This window comes from Melospiza georgiana, chromosome 2 (assembly GCF_028018845.1).
Source record: "Melospiza georgiana isolate bMelGeo1 chromosome 2, bMelGeo1.pri, whole genome shotgun sequence".
Lineage (NCBI taxonomy): Eukaryota > Metazoa > Chordata > Aves > Passeriformes > Passerellidae > Melospiza > Melospiza georgiana.
The window spans coordinates 4,168,643-4,175,036 of NC_080431.1; positions in this window are offsets into that span (position 1 = coordinate 4,168,643).

A 6,394-nucleotide genomic window follows, 5' to 3' on the forward strand; every position below is an offset into this window, starting at 1 on the left:
TACAAGGTATGTGCATGTCTAAGATCCAGTATCCTGGATAATTTTATCTTTACTTCATTTAGCCTGCCCTACCTGCTCAACAGAAGGTTGAATTGCAAAACATTGTATTAACAAAATGTTGCTTAGGCAATAACTTGTACATGGCAGCTAGAAATGAAAGTAAGATTTCATAAAACTGGACAATATTGGGGACACAGCTGATACAGTCAAATTTATCCTCTTCAAGCCATCAGCAAGTTCAGTGGTTATTAAAAGCGACAGCATACGTTTCTTTTTCTTTATCTAAAAATCAGAGATTTGAAACTGAAAGATCAGGAAATGGAATATCCCACCTCAATCTAGCAGCTGGAGGAGTAATTTGGATCTCCTAGCAGGAGGCTTCTTCCTAAGTAAGACAAACCCAGGAATAAAAGCAATCCCAGTACTGTGTCTGCAGAGACTGTGAGCACCCACACACTCTGGGACAATAATCCTGCCATGTGGGCAGCTGCTCCTCAGAAGCTCCCAGAGATTTCCAACTAACTTCACCTGGGCCAAGAAATAATTCTCAGGTATGGGTGATTTCCAGGTGGAGGTTACTAATGGACAGCTAATTCCCTCTGTTAGCCTAAACTGGGTCTAAGATCAAAGGCTCCCAACCTTAATATCCACATCATTCAGCTGTTTTATAGTTTAATCCTTTCCTGTTCAGCAAATTCAGGGAGGAGAATTTTCAGCCTGGCCCAGGGACAGTCACAGAGTGCTTCTGGTGTTATTCCAGGGTGGAATTTCCAGACATGGTAAACATGAGCTGCAGTTAATAAAACCTGTAACAGGTTCCATTAATTTCCTATCATTTGGGTGGGAAAAGGAAAATAAGACAATAACTCTAATGAGAATTTATTCCAAGTGGAGATAAATACAAGTTCCTGAGCCAGTCTGGTCAAGTTCCCCAGTGTCACCCAGCCTACACATATCCAAGTATTAGCCCACTAATTAAATTACATGTAAGAAAAGATCCAAGAGCCTTTGGATCCTCTTCTTTTCCCAGGCCCAAGAGTGGCAGCAAATTAAATAAAAAGCAAATGACAGTGCAGCCTGTGTGGTAAATATGTTAGCACATTTCTGCATGTCTGGCTACCTGCACATCCATCAGAGTGAACTCACTTCCAACCACTTTCCTCAGCTATAAAAGAATTCAACATTTCTACCCTGTCTTCCCTGCTAATTCTAGTTCCCATTGTTCCCAGACACTGTGGACAAAGCCATATTTTGGATGTTAATATAATCCTTAGCTGAATGCACTGGCTGTTATCCCCAGTAAGCAGGAGACACTTAGGAATGGGGAGAGAGGGGATGTTCTGGGTGCTGAGGTTTATCCACCAACAGCTCTGCAGGGTACCTGTGGGTACATCATGTCATGCTAATGTAGAAACATGATGATTGTGTGTGCTGACCTCAAGGAACTCAAAGGAGTCCATTAGAAAGAAATAAGTCAAAAGGGCTTTGTGGATTTACTTTCCAGCTGGAAAGGGGAGTGCCTAGAAGTGCTGCTGCTCCAGAGATGTGGCTGTGCAGAATGACGGGCACGTCCCTGGCCAGGCTGCACAGGGATGTCCCTCCCCCAGGAGAGGGAGTCTTTAACAGAGACAGGAAATTAGAGCTGTTCTCACCGAGCCATCAGCACCCTGCTGCTTTATTACTCCTGGCTGTAGCAGCAACTTTACACCAAGCTGTGCTGCTGAAAAGACTGCTCCGTGGGGAATTTCCACAACATGCTGAATGCTCCTTTGACTATCCCTGCTAAAATCAGCTTTAATTCAACAAACTAGCTAACTAAATAAATAAAAGGAGAAAGGGCTGCATGCACTGACATATTCACCCACCTAATGTCATAAACATACCTTGGGAGGCCTTGCCTGAGCACCCTGAAAATCCAAGCACTACCCCTCTGTCCTGAGGCACATTTCCAGGAGCAGTCCAGCCCACACACATGGAGGGGAGCCTCTCCTGCAGAGGGGAACCAAAAGCACTTCCACTGATGGGCACAAATATCAGTGAGGGGAAACCCACAGCAACAGGGTTTCTTAATGCTGGCCCTGATTTCATTTCCTCTGGGGAAGGGAGCATTACACAGAGCAGATTATACCACCACTACAAATTACCATTAAGAAAACAGGTTAATCTCCTAAGCATTTGTCAGTAATAAATTCCAAAACGATCTCTCTTTGTAGAAGAATAAAAACAAGATAACACATTTTGCTTATATTGGGCAAGTTGCTGATCAGTTCATGTTTTAGACACAGAGCAGTGTCTCTTTGCTATCAGTAAAATCATTTCTTTAAAATGATCTGTAGCCTATTCAAAGTTTGCCATGCTTGTTTTGCTGGGACTAAACCTGGCACATGATAACAGTGCATCAGCTCATTGAACAGTTTGCAAACAAGCCAGCAAGGAAAAGAAGCAAAGGTGAACACACCACCTGGTTTCAGAAAATGAGATGCCTGCTTTTAGTCAGCAAAATAAAACATTCCTTCTGGTAACTGCAATCTGGAGCTACAGACCCCTCTCCACCACAGATCACAGAGCACAGCAGATTGACAACAGCTACTGCAAAAACAAGAACAGAATACCAGGGATGAAGAAATGCTTCAGAGGCTCGAATTTTGCAGAAAATCTGATCTCACCTAAAGGCCATATTAAACATATGGAGATGAAAGACCACAGCACACAAGCACTTTTCCATCTATTAAAAATAAATTAGCTGCAGTGAGAAGAGATGCAGTGTGCAATGGGGAGTGTAGGTTTACATGGCAAGTATTTTTTTCCTCTCCTAATCAGAGAATGAAATACAAGAAAGAAAACATTAATAAGTCTCCTAAGAGGCACTCACTTCTTACAACCAACCAGCAAATCACAGAAAGCAGATTAACCACATCCAGGACTCTGAGTGTGAATGCAATACAGCAGCACAGGAATAGGCAGCATTTTGCTTTTCTATGGTAACAGACCCAGTGCAGAGCACTCACCATTTATATCATGGTGACTTACAAAATTAATGTTAGAACTAAGGACAGTTTGTCCTGCTTATATTAACACAAATGACAAACCATGTTTCAGGAATTAAGATATCCATTCACATTTCCCAACAGGATGAAGTGGGAGGAAAGCAGAGGCTGGGAATTATGATTCCAGTTTGCAGCTCTCAGAACAGAGCAAGTGCCTTTTCTTCTCATTACAGAACAACCAGCTGTTATTTTTCACTAAGGTAAAGGGCAGCTCATTAAAAAGTAAAGGTCAGCTAAACACTTTCCTGAACACAGCTGCTCTGTGATATGAGGCCTCTCCTTGGGTGTCCAAGAATCCAGTCACAAACAAGGCAAGGGACCTGTACAAAGTCTGCAGCTTTGAGAGCAGAGCTGGACTAAAATGCCACAGACTGGAGACCAAATTCCATTCCTGAGCCTTGTCCAGTTTCTTACTGTCTCTGTCCACTGCCTGTTCATCCAAAGGATGTTTTAAAACTGTACTGCAGGATCCTCACAAAACCATAATCCACCAAAGGCAGGTATATATTTTCCCATATAAAACAGCCTCTAAATTCCAGGCTTGAACAGGTGACTCTGTTTGGCATAAGGGTCTTTTCTGCTTTTCCTTCAATTTACAAAACTCAGGCTTCTGTTTGCTCTGGAGCTGTGTTGGCTACACACTTTTTTGTATAATCAGACATTTGGTTTGAAAGAGTGACAAGAAAAACAAAGAAAAACCACACATTTCCCCTAACTCTTTGCATTCCCCATTTCCAGAGCCTCTAAATCAGGGATTCTTTCCCTTTCATCATTCTGCCCTGGACAGAACAATCACTGAATTAATTTCATCCCTAAATCCCTTTACTTAGCTTCTACAGCAACAACCTTGAAAGTGGAACAATCGGTTTTGCTGCCTCTGATTAAGGAACATCTGCATATTGAGGGGGGATCTCTGACAAAACAAGCAGCCACATTTTCCCCAGATTTACATTTGTCACAGCCTCAGTGGCAGAAATTTTCCCTTTCTGCCACCTCATGCTGAGCACAGGCATGGAACACAGCTACCCTACTCCTGCATGTATGCCCATTTTTTCCCAGGAGCAGTTTCTAGAGTTTGTTTCTTTATTTCTGTAGGATTTAAAAAGAAAAAAAAAATCTTTTAGCCTCTTTCCCAAGTCAGAGAGGATGAAGGGGCTGACCCTTAAGCCTGAGCAATTCTCAGAAAGCAAGTGTTTGCAGCAGCACACTGTATCCTCAAGAAGAAGGCTACTTTGCCATATGCATGGCCTCAACACTGTGCTTCAATCCCAAAAGCAATATACACTGCATGGGATTACTTTTTATTCCCTGATTTCCTTGGCAGTCTGGTCAACAGCACAGTCTCTCATCAGCGCTTACCAGCTGGATCCTAACTGCTACCTGAAGTTCTTTTGGCTCATTTCACCCCACAGACAAAAACAGAACAATTCAGCAAGGGTGTTTACTCTTTCCTTGCTGCCAAGCTGATGTGAATGAAGTGTTTCCTCCAGCATTCTCTGTTTGCTGTCCAGGAATCAACAACACATCTCTGATGGGAACTAATTTATGAAATGTACTGCATCTCTACAAAGCTCCTTTTCTGTCACCAATGAACATAAGGAGAAAAAAAATTGTTGAATAGTGGGAAAAAAAAAAAAAAGTGCCTTTCAGCTTTGGCACTGGAAACATTTTTCACCTTACAGTGAAAATAGAGACAGATTTATTGATTAAAATCTGATCTCTACAGGCCACAGAACAGCTTCAAAAGCCATCAGGCACAACTCTCAGGGGCTGTTTTCCAGGCTTTTCTTTCCCATTGATATCTTCCAGAGAAACATATGTTAACATCACAGAGCAGGTGCTCATTTCAAAGTGGAAGCCAATTTTTACTGTGTGAATTGTAGTCCTAAGTAAATATATATTTAAGTTTACATATATTTGAGACTTAAGAGGAAGTAAGTGCATTTGGGTTTTCTAAGGCTTTACAACTTCTGTTTTCCTAGGGGCTGACAAAATAATGTAGTTCTAAATCAATAAACATCTGAACAATTCACATTAAAATCTTGAAGGAGAGAGAAGTTAAGGGATGGTACAGCAGCAGAGAAGGTTGGTTGGAAATCTCCTCATAGAATCACTGAATGGTTTGGGTTGAAAGTGACCTTAAAGACAATCTCATTCCAACCCCCTGCCATGGGCAGGGACTCCTCCCACTAGAACAAGTTTTCAAAACTCCATCCAACCTGGCCTTGAGCACTTCCAGGGACGGGGTATCAGCCCAGTTTCTCTGAGCAGCCTCTTCTAGTGCGGTCCCCATGCTCACAGGAAGAATTTCTTCCTGAAGCTCTAGCACTTACCCAAACTCTTGTGCTCCTGTTCATCGTTTCCCTGTTAAGATAATGCCCTACAAATGTCTGGGCTGGGAGATACAATACAGGCATGCTGGCTATGCCATGTTCTATCCTTAAAAGATATATAAAGTACAGCTGAGATCCTCAACAAAATGGAGCACCTGTGCTGCAAGATCAGCCAGCTGTGATGCCTTCAGAGCAGAAATCCTGTTCTGCTAATTACCTTCAGATGCAGGAAGAGCTGAGGATGATTCTGGAATGCGTCAACATGGATTTCTGTAAGACAAAAAAAATCACCCAGAAAAAAACAAAGTCTTCCAGCTCTGCCCCCTCACCCTTAGGGGCCAACAAAGGACTCAAGACAGACTCATTCCCCTTTTGCCCTCCTTTTATTTTTGTGGGGGAAAAGCCCCAGGGCTGCTCACTGGTTCACAAACCCCTTTGTTGTCCACAAAAATCAAGTTCACTACCCGGTGTGCACCACACCAGTGATTACACACTGAGAGACATTGGTGTTCACCTCAGGGCTATACAAACCTGGCTGCTCCCAAGTATTCCACAAATCCAGCACCCAGACTATCAAAACTTTTCAGTATTTACGCATGTTATCAAACAAAAGAATTAGTGTTTACTGACTACAAGTTACACAGTTCTCTTATTAATCAGCATTCTGTCATCTCTTGGTTCATGATTCCCTCGTTTCCAATGCTAATTAGTCCATATGCTCAGTCTTTCTCTTACTTTGGGCCGGTGGTCCCAGAGTCGGTGGGCATGGTCTGCCCCTGCCGGGATTACCTTTTACCCAGCAGGAGCTCATTGCTGACTTGGCTTTATTGGTTTCCTCCTTATCTTGTGGGTTCTGCCACGTGTCCGTGTGGCCCGTAAATTCTGCATTATCAGAATAATATCCTCGTAAATTATCAGAAAAATATCCGCTACCAGCGGCACATCCTTCTTCCCGAGCTCGGTTAACCTCCCCCTACATCTCAGAGCATCAAAACCCGCTGAGCCCTAAAGTTA